Genomic DNA, 9,983 nt, shown 5'->3' with positions numbered 1-9,983 from the left:
GATGACATGGAAGTATAGGAATCATGTCGAGACGGAATCAAGCACGGAAGACTACGGGTCAAGAAGTGGCGAGGAAACAAATATGAACACGGATGCATGAGGTAAGTGATTCCGCAATCACTTCCTAGTTGTTATGTAATGTTATATGCAATCTAATTATATGTGATAATTGAGGTCAAATAGGAATGAGTTGTATGATGTCAATAAAGTATTAAACGGATCTTAGTTTGATCCAAGCTAGGCAGGTGTGATTAAGAAATTGTAGCTAAGTAGTGAGATTGGTTACTCATGCAAGAAATTCCTTTGTTATTAAGGATATAGCATAATTGACTAAATGCCCTTGATAGGTATATCGGGCAAACGACCTTAGAAGTCGTTTGGAATCAAGATATTCGATTAGTATAATATTTAGGTCAAGCATGAAAATGTGGAGTATGTTTTTGTATGTCATAAACTACTTAATGCATAAATACCCATAACGGGTTAAGGTAAGCTTCCGACCAAAAATATGTTAAAAATAGGTAAGACATCCAAGAATTTAATCCTCTATGATAAATGACGTTGATATTAAAAGGTTCATGAGGAGTCGAGGTTAAGTAATCAGATTATGTTGATAAATGCACGAACGGGTCAAATAGTTAGAAAAGGGTAATATGTCGAATGCACGTAAGTTAAGAATTTCCTTAATCCGGAGGTAGGATTTTAAGATGATATGATAGAATGTGAATTTACAAGCATGTAGGAAGAAACGGGAGGTTAAACGGGTAAACGGTTCAAAAGTTATGCGCGTTTTAGTGCGTACGGACGACGAAACGGAACTGCAGAAAACTGCAGTTTCTAGAGGGCGTCGCCGACGGGTATGGGGGCGTCGCCGACGGGCTCCAGAAAGTGAATTTTTGTGCTGACGGGTTAATTTCCTGTCTACGGGTTTTTGGGCTACGGGTAAATGCAAGGCCCGTCGCCGACGGCCCTAGGGGCGTCGGCGACGGCCTCCCCAAGTTCCAAAAGCTGAAATCTTGTTATTTAAGTTAATTTATGTATCGTAGGCTTCGGTTTGTCATCCGTGGTCTACGGCGGACCTTCCAAACATGATTTTGATAGTTCCTTAGATGTTTATGAGCTATAAAGCTAAGTCTATGACCCATGTAAATAATGTATGATTATGTAAGAGGTACGCGTGATCTAGCACGTGTACATAAAGGTATGCATGTATGTAATGACGTAGGAAAGGTATGAACAAATGTAGATGTGTATGTATTTATGTATAAAGATATGTACGAGTGTATGCATGTATGTAATGATGTAGGAAAGGTTTGTACGTATATAGATGTGCATGTATGTATGTATAAAGATATGTACGAGCGTATGCATGTATGTAAAGATGTAGGAAAGGTACGTACGTATGTAGAAGTATATGCATGTATGTAATAAGACATGTATGAGAGTATACTCGTATGTAAAATTGTAGGGAAGATATGTACGTATGTAGATGTGTATGTATGTATGTATGTAATTACGCATGTATGCATAATTTAGTCACGTTGAGGGTTAACGTTATTAATGGTGCACCTTGAGATTGAAAAGTAATGCAGGTACATTATTGAAGCCTCACCAGGAAATGGATACGCATGTGAAATGCTTAAAGTTTGAAAGATGACGAAATGTGAAGTGTACGCTAATGAATCTTGTTTATATAATGTGTACTAATGTTATGAATGTATGTGGTGAGTGCAGGTTATACGGTTAACGGGCGAATTATCACAAGAATTAGAGATCGAAGACCGAGTCACGAGATAGATTGTACGGGAATAATTAAGCATGTACTATTAGTAAACATGACTTATATTTTATCTTTGTAAAAGATACATTTTAAAACGAACTTTCAAGTAAGTCAAGACGTTTGTAATGAAAGAAATTTTATGGCACGAATTTCCGCTGCGACTTTTGACAAATACGAATTAGGGCGTAACAAGTTGGTATCAGAGCCCTGGTTTGAGAGAATCAAGTAAAAGGAGGCAAATGCTTGAACTCAAACCGGTGTGCTCTCGTGACCAAGAACCCGTACAATCCAAGACTCGATCGAGGCCTAAAGGCAAAAGCAAATGTAAGTATGTGTTAGGTTATGTATTTGAAGGGAACTAATAGTATGTTATGTGCAAGGTAAGCTTAAGAATTGGGAGAGGATGATCCGTGAATGCAAAATAGGATGAACGCTAAGGCGGGCAAAGGTGCAAATAGGCAAATTAACCCCAGGTACACACTACTAATATGCATGCGTACCGATGTCAAAAGAAAGGGAAAGGGTCTCCTTGGGAGAGTAATTATTAAACGAAAGACAATGATGTGGTCTTGGGGGAGTTTTAGAAATATGCACGAAACTGAAACCCATTTCTCGGGCATAAGGCGATGATTACATGAAGGCACGAAACTAGTGTATGAATTGCGCACCTGGCCAGTACGCAAGAAGCATATGACGTTCGTGAGACCGTGGCAATTATTTCAGGTATGTCCGGTAGAACTGGGTAGCAGGTGGGCGCTATGTTGTAGCGAATGCGAAATAGCAAACCATTGCGGATTTGGTTATGCTAACGAAGGTTATGAAAAGTTATGCGAGTCGACCGGTTCTAGCGAACAAGTCAAATAAGAATAAGCTACCATCTGTTTTGAACGAGTGATTTTGAATGCTCTAATGAATGCTAGAAGCTTAATCCGTTATACGGATTGAAAGAAGAAGTTATGTTAAAAGCGAAAAACCCAATCATTTGGGTAGTGGAATGTGTATGCTTAACTCTCGTTGAGAGTGTTTATGCCAAACCCAATTATTTGGGTAGTGGAATGTGTATGCTTAACTCTCGTTGAGAGTGTTTATGCCAAACCCAATTATTTGGGTAGTGGAATGTGTATGCTTAACTCTCGTTGAGAGTGTTTATGCCAAACCCAATTATTTGGGTAGTGGAATGTGTATGCTTAACTCTCGTTGAGAGTGTTTATGCCAAACCCAATTATTTGGGTAGTGGAATGTGTATGCTTAACTCTCATTGAGAATGTTTATGCTAAACCCCAATCATTTGGGTAGTGGAATGTGTATGCTTAACTCTCATTGAGAGTGTTTATGCCGAACCCAATTACCTGGGTAGTCGAGTGTGCAAGAAAGAAGAAAGCTCATATATGGATGGAACTAAAATGAAGTAATTATGATTCGACAACTGAGATGACTAACTTCAAAACCTTGTTGCTGAAGGTAGGTAAAGCTTTAAGTTTTTGTTAAACACATGTAAGAAAGAAAAGGTACGGATGATATGATTGAAACCGCTAGATAGATTCAAACATAGAAGGAATGAAGGGTATGGATGTTACGTTTAAATCCGTGGGACGGATTTAAAACATAAAAGGATGTAATGAACGCCTTTATAAGTAAGCATTAATATAGGTTTGAATATATAGGAACGATGAACTATTACTAACCGGTCAAGGAAAATGAGAAGGTTACGTGGAAGCATGGCATGGAAAGTATAGATTGGTTAAGAAGAAGTCAAACATAGATATGTGTATGTGTAAATGGAAGTGAGAAAGGTTTCGGGGACGAAACCTTATTTAAGGGGGGTAGACTTGTAACGCCCCAAAATCCGAATGTTTATAATTGACATACATTTTTATATAATGTACCCCGAAATAAGTAATTTAGACCATTTTACCTAGTTAAAGTTTATGGCCAAAACTATTAAATGAAGAGAATTTGTGCCAAATATGTTAAGTGGTAAACATGAGGGGCTAGATGGATTAGAATGGAAGTGAGGGATTAAAAAGGGGTTAAACCAAAAACACACACCCTGGTGCGTGTTTTGGATCGATCAGAGCAGGGGAAAAACAAGGGTTAACCCTTGTTCATGCAAGTTCATCAAATCATCAAGGAAATGCGATGTTAAATGATTGCATGTCTTCAAATTTTCAAGTAGCTCAACATACCCAATAGAGTGGTAAGTTCAATTTTGTGTTTTGATGAATAGTAGGAGTTGGGTTTCACCCGAATCATGAGTTTATGAAACACTTTGTGTAATTGGAGGTTAAGAATATGGATTGGAGCAGAATTTATGTTTGGCCTTGGTGATTTGGTAAGATTATGGCAAAAACACAAATTTTTAAGAAGTTAGTATAAGTATGATAATCAAGTGAAATCATACATATGAATTTTAGGGTGAATAATCTGGTTTGTGATACATGAATGGTGAATAGGTTGATGTAGGATGAAATAATCATGTATAATAAAATGATTGTAAATGTTATGTGAAGATGAACTAGTAGAGATATGCTTTATATACTTGTACATTATGCTTAGATGATAGTACGCACACCAAGTGTTTGATGAAATGTCTATGTGACAATAATATAGGAAATTGTATGCAAGTTGTGGGTCAATATGTATAAAGAGTGATAATGATGTGTTTGTTAGTAAACTACCATGAAGAAGACGTGTTAGATTGACTCCATGTGGAGATTTTGTTGATTTCATTCCCGGGTAGAAGTGTGCACTAATGGCTTGCACTATGCGTTTAAATGATGTGATGCACACCATGTGGTGGTTTGATCCGCTAGTTGTGAACTTGAAGTATATGTGAAGCATATGAGAGTCCTAAAAAGAATCATTGTTGGAATAGTATAAAGTTAGCTTAATACGTGTTATAGTGTTAGTTGTGGAGTTATAGAAATACTAGTATGAATGGAATGAATTACGTGTATGTGTGTGTACATAGACAAGTAATTATATGGTTGTATGTGTTCAAGAATATGATTACAAAATGCATAGGATGTCGTTAGCATGGTCCACTAACATCAATATGGACATATGTTCTTGAGTTGGAAATTTGTATGCTTGATGGTTGACTTTCTGAAAAGTCAACGAATATGCGAATGGTATGGTTCGACTTATGAATGCTACTGTAAGGTTTAGGAATAAATATGTGTCATGAGTTAGGCTAATGACGTGTTAGACGTGCGTGTGTTTAATACGATGACACGACAGATTACATGAGTTTGAAATGACATGAACTTGGTTACATGTATTATGCTTGTTAGAAGTGACTATAGACTTCAAGTATGAATTATGTGATCGATATGATCGTTATCATGTACGATTGTGTATGCTAATAAGAATGTGATTTCGATGACATGGAAGTATAGGAATCATGTCGAGACGGAATCAAGCACGGAAGACTACGGGTCAAGAAGTGGCGAGGAAACAAATATGAACACGGATGCATGAGGTAAGTGATTCCGCAATCACTTCCTAGTTGTTATGTAATGTTATATGCAATCTAATTATATGTGATAATTGAGGTCAAATAGGAATGAGTTGTATGATGTCAATAAAGTATTAAACGGATCTTAGTTTGATCCAAGCTAGGCAGGTGTGATTAAGAAATTGTAGCTAAGTAGTGAGATTGGTTACTCATGCAAGAAATTCCTTTGTTATTAAGGATATAGCATAATTGACTAAATGCCCTTGATAGGTATATCGGGCAAACGACCTTAGAAGTCGTTTGGAATCAAGATATTCGATTAGTATAATATTTAGGTCAAGCATGAAAATGTGGAGTATGTTTTTGTATGTCATAAACTACTTAATGCATAAATACCCATAACGGGTTAAGGTAAGCTTCCGACCAAAAATATGTTAAAAATAGGTAAGACATCCAAGAATTTAATCCTCTATGATAAATGACGTTGATATTAAAAGGTTCATGAGGAGTCGAGGTTAAGTAATCAGATTATGTTGATAAATGCACGAACGGGTCAAATAGTTAGAAAAGGGTAATATGTCGAATGCATGTAAGTTAAGAATTTCCTTAATCCGGAGGTAGGATTTTAAGATGATATGATAGAATGTGAATTTACAAGCATGTAGGAAGAAACGGGAGGTTAAACGGGTAAACGGTTCAAAAGTTATGCGCGTTTTAGTGCGTACGGACGACGAAACGGAACTGCAGAAAACTGCAGTTTCTAGAGGGCGTCGCCGACGGGTATGGGGGCGTCGCCGACGGGCTCCAGAAAGTGAATTTTTGTGCTGACGGGTTAATTTCCTGTCTACGGGTTTTTGGGCTACGGGTAAATGCAAGGCCCGTCGCCGACGGCCCTAGGGGCGTCGGCGACGGCCTCCCCAAGTTCCAAAAGCTGAAATCTTGTTATTTAAGTTAATTTATGTATCGTAGGCTTCGGTTTGTCATCCGTGGTCTACGGCGGACCTTCCAAACATGATTTTGATAGTTCCTTAGATGTTTATGAGCTATAAAGCTAAGTCTATGACCCATGTAAATAATGTATGATTATGTAAGAGGTACGCGTGATCTAGCACGTGTACATAAAGGTATGCATGTATGTAATGACGTAGGAAAGGTATGAACAAATGTAGATGTGTATGTATTTATGTATAAAGATATGTACGAGTGTATGCATGTATGTAATGATGTAGGAAAGGTTTGTACGTATATAGATGTGCATGTATGTATGTATAAAGATATGTACGAGCGTATGCATGTATGTAAAGATGTAGGAAAGGTACGTACGTATGTAGAAGTATATGCATGTATGTAATAAGACATGTATGAGAGTATACTCGTATGTAAAATTGTAGGGAAGATATGTACGTATGTAGATGTGTATGTATGTATGTATGTAATTACGCATGTATGCATAATTTAGTCACGTTGAGGGTTAACGTTATTAATGGTGCACCTTGAGATTGAAAAGTAATGCAGGTACATTATTGAAGCCTCACCAGGAAATGGATACGCATGTGAAATGCTTAAAGTTTGAAAGATGACGAAATGTGAAGTGTACGCTAATGAATCTTGTTTATATAATGTGTACTAATGTTATGAATGTATGTGGTGAGTGCAGGTTATACGGTTAACGGGCGAATTATCACAAGAATTAGAGATCGAAGACCGAGTCACGAGATAGATTGTACGGGAATAATTAAGCATGTACTATTAGTAAACATGACTTATATTTTATCTTTGTAAAAGATACATTTTAAAACGAACTTTCAAGTAAGTCAAGACGTTTGTAATGAAAGAAATTTTATGGCACGAATTTCCGCTGCGACTTTTGACAAATACGAATTAGGGCGTAACACATATCAAAAACATATACAGATAAGAAGTGTAAAAACATGAGTGGTGAAAATGAGATATCATCAAACATCATTAAACATCAAGTTACAGAGGGTTACACAAGCATCTAACAAGAACAGAGGGTAAACCATAGTGTCGATCATGTTTTAGGTATGTGATTTTACCTTGGATTGTTATAACAACAAATGGTCGGCGAGGAGATTCAATGAAGATGAGGATGATGATCGGTGGAGATTCAATGAAGATGAAGATGATGAAGATGAAGATGATGATCGGTGGAGCTTCAATGAAGATGAAGATGATGAAGATGAAGATGAAGATGATGATCGGTGGAGCTTCAATTAAGATGAAGATGATGAAGATGAAGATCGGTGTTGGGAGTTGGGAGAAGAGATTTTGAGATCTTTTTGAGAAGTGTGATCGTTCTGATCATACATATGTGTTTATCATTAAGGGTTAAGGGTATAAAGGACATTTCACAATTGTCAAACAGTCAAACAGACGGAAGTGTGACGGGGGGACTCAAACTGTTATGAATTTATAAGCTCAAGGGCTCAAAAAACCAAAAAATGAATTTAGCGGCTCATGTTGATGTTTTACACATACCATAGTGACGCAAATTGCATTTTTCTCTTTTAGGAGAGTGGGAATAGTACTAGGAGCCATTATTTTTACCATTTGATACAACAAACTTTTAATTTGTTCTAGTTTAGGACAACAACCCCATCATAAATAGGGAAAACCGTTGTTACATCACATAGTACAAAGAAAAAGAAACCACATTTCATTACATATAATGAAAAAGATTGATATATTTAAAAGCATTAAGAAAAGACATGAAAACAGAAAAAGGAAACAAATGAAAAGTTGAGAGTTAGGCTAAGGGTATGTCCCCTTCATCCCCTTCCATAAAATTAAGAGTGGGAGAGAGAAACAAGAGAGATAGAGACCTTTTGAGTACAAGTACAGTTTCAAGTTTCCGTCCTTTGGGTTTATACCTAATCACAGGTTCAGCCTTCATTTGAAAAAACCGAACAGTCCAGTCTTTGTGGTTGTCAGTTGCTCGCAATCAAGTCCCTAGGCCTAACGGACGTTAGTTGACTGTCAACTAACTTAACGGTGGGGAGGGTAAAAAGGTAATTTCACAAAAATTATGAAACGTGTCCTACCTTTTAATCCCCAAACTTCCTTCATAAGTCATAATCCACTCCTTCATCTCCCCAAAACCCTCCCGCTGTCCACAGAACTCCGGCAACACAGCAATCCGGTGAGACAAAAGTCCGATCATCAAGACAATGAGGTAATACGTTGTTATACTAATCACATTCCAAGTTCTTAGTACGACATTGTCTTATTTTTGAATTTGAACTTTGATTTCGTGAATCATGCCTTGTATATAAACCTGATTTTTGGGTTGTTTATCTTTGATTTCCAGTCGGATTCTGGGTCCAGGTCATAAGACAGCACATAAGAATCCAATACCGGATCCTAGTGACGACCGGTAGGGGGTTTCGGTTGACCTCTATTTCCAACGTCTCCTGTGAAAGGTTCCGGCTCCTCTGTTGTACATATATGATGCATATCTAATATCATAACTGTAACTATTGTTGGTTAGTTTGGTCTGATCATTTTTGGGTTGTAGTAGTTGATGATCGGTGTTACTTACAACAGTTTAATTGGGTTATTTGGGTAGGTCAAGTTTTGGGTATGTGAGATTAGTAATCATCAGTAACCCATATGATGAAGGATTTTATTTAAGTTTGCGTACTGTTGTTTTTATATGAATGATGCTAGCTGAAGGTTATATAGTCATACCATTGAATGCTTATACGGTATGCTAGTATTTGGAAAGCTTATTTAAGTCTGCTTACCGATGTTTGTTATATTTTGGAACGCTGTTTGTTACAACAATTGAATGCTTTGGTTTGGAAAGCTGTTTGTGCTTTGGTTGGATGAACATGTTCTTGACACCTGCTTATTTTAGTCATTTGAATGAACATGTATTGCCATTTTTACTGTGCATTTAACTGAGTGTATGTATTTGAATGAACAAGTATATAACAGTAGATAACCTTATATTCGAGTGAACATGTATTTGATTTAACAAAACCAGTGCATTCAGCTGTAGTTGAGTTTGGATGTTGAAACATGTTTAACTAAACAAAGGCCTTTTGATGCTCAAACATGAGGCAACAAACAGATGTCAAGTTTAGGACCAAACAGGCTTGAATAACATAGATGTCAAAACCAACTTAAGTATGTTGTACCAATTGCAGTTAGGTGTTTGGAAATTGAGTAAACAAATGCTACTAATGTGTTCATATTAGGAACTGTTATTAACTGTAGTAAACAACGACCCTCAACAGCAGCTTCCTAGTTTAGCTCAAGAAGTCAAACCAATTTGAAGTTCACAAAGTCAAACCCATTTGAAGTTCAAAATGTCAACAATGTTTCAAATCTGGTTAAATTTGTTATACGGGCTATTGTTTTTGTTGTTGTTAATACATTCATATTGCACGTTAAGTAAGGTTAATCGGTGTTTAGTTGCTAGACTAGGAATTGTTTCGAATATGGTGGGAATTTATGTAGAAGAACGTTCAGAGATTGAAACTGTAAGTAAAGTTATGGGGGTATTTTAGTCTTTTCACTGAATTAAAAATAGTCAGTTAGGCTCAGGGACTTGATTGCGAGCAATAGACAACTACAGGGACTGGACTATTCGGTTTTTTTTTTTTCAAATGATGGTTGAACCTATGATTGGGTGCAAACCCCAGGGACTGAAACTGTACTTTACTCGACCTTTTTTTGGTTCGGGGTGCTCGGGAGTTTTCCACCGAAAGCACCAAGAAAGGG

The sequence above is a fragment of the Helianthus annuus genome, chromosome 4 (genome assembly GCF_002127325.2).
Source record: "Helianthus annuus cultivar XRQ/B chromosome 4, HanXRQr2.0-SUNRISE, whole genome shotgun sequence".
Classification (NCBI taxonomy): Eukaryota; Viridiplantae; Streptophyta; class Magnoliopsida; order Asterales; family Asteraceae; genus Helianthus; species Helianthus annuus.
This window is presented reverse-complemented; position numbering follows the sequence as displayed.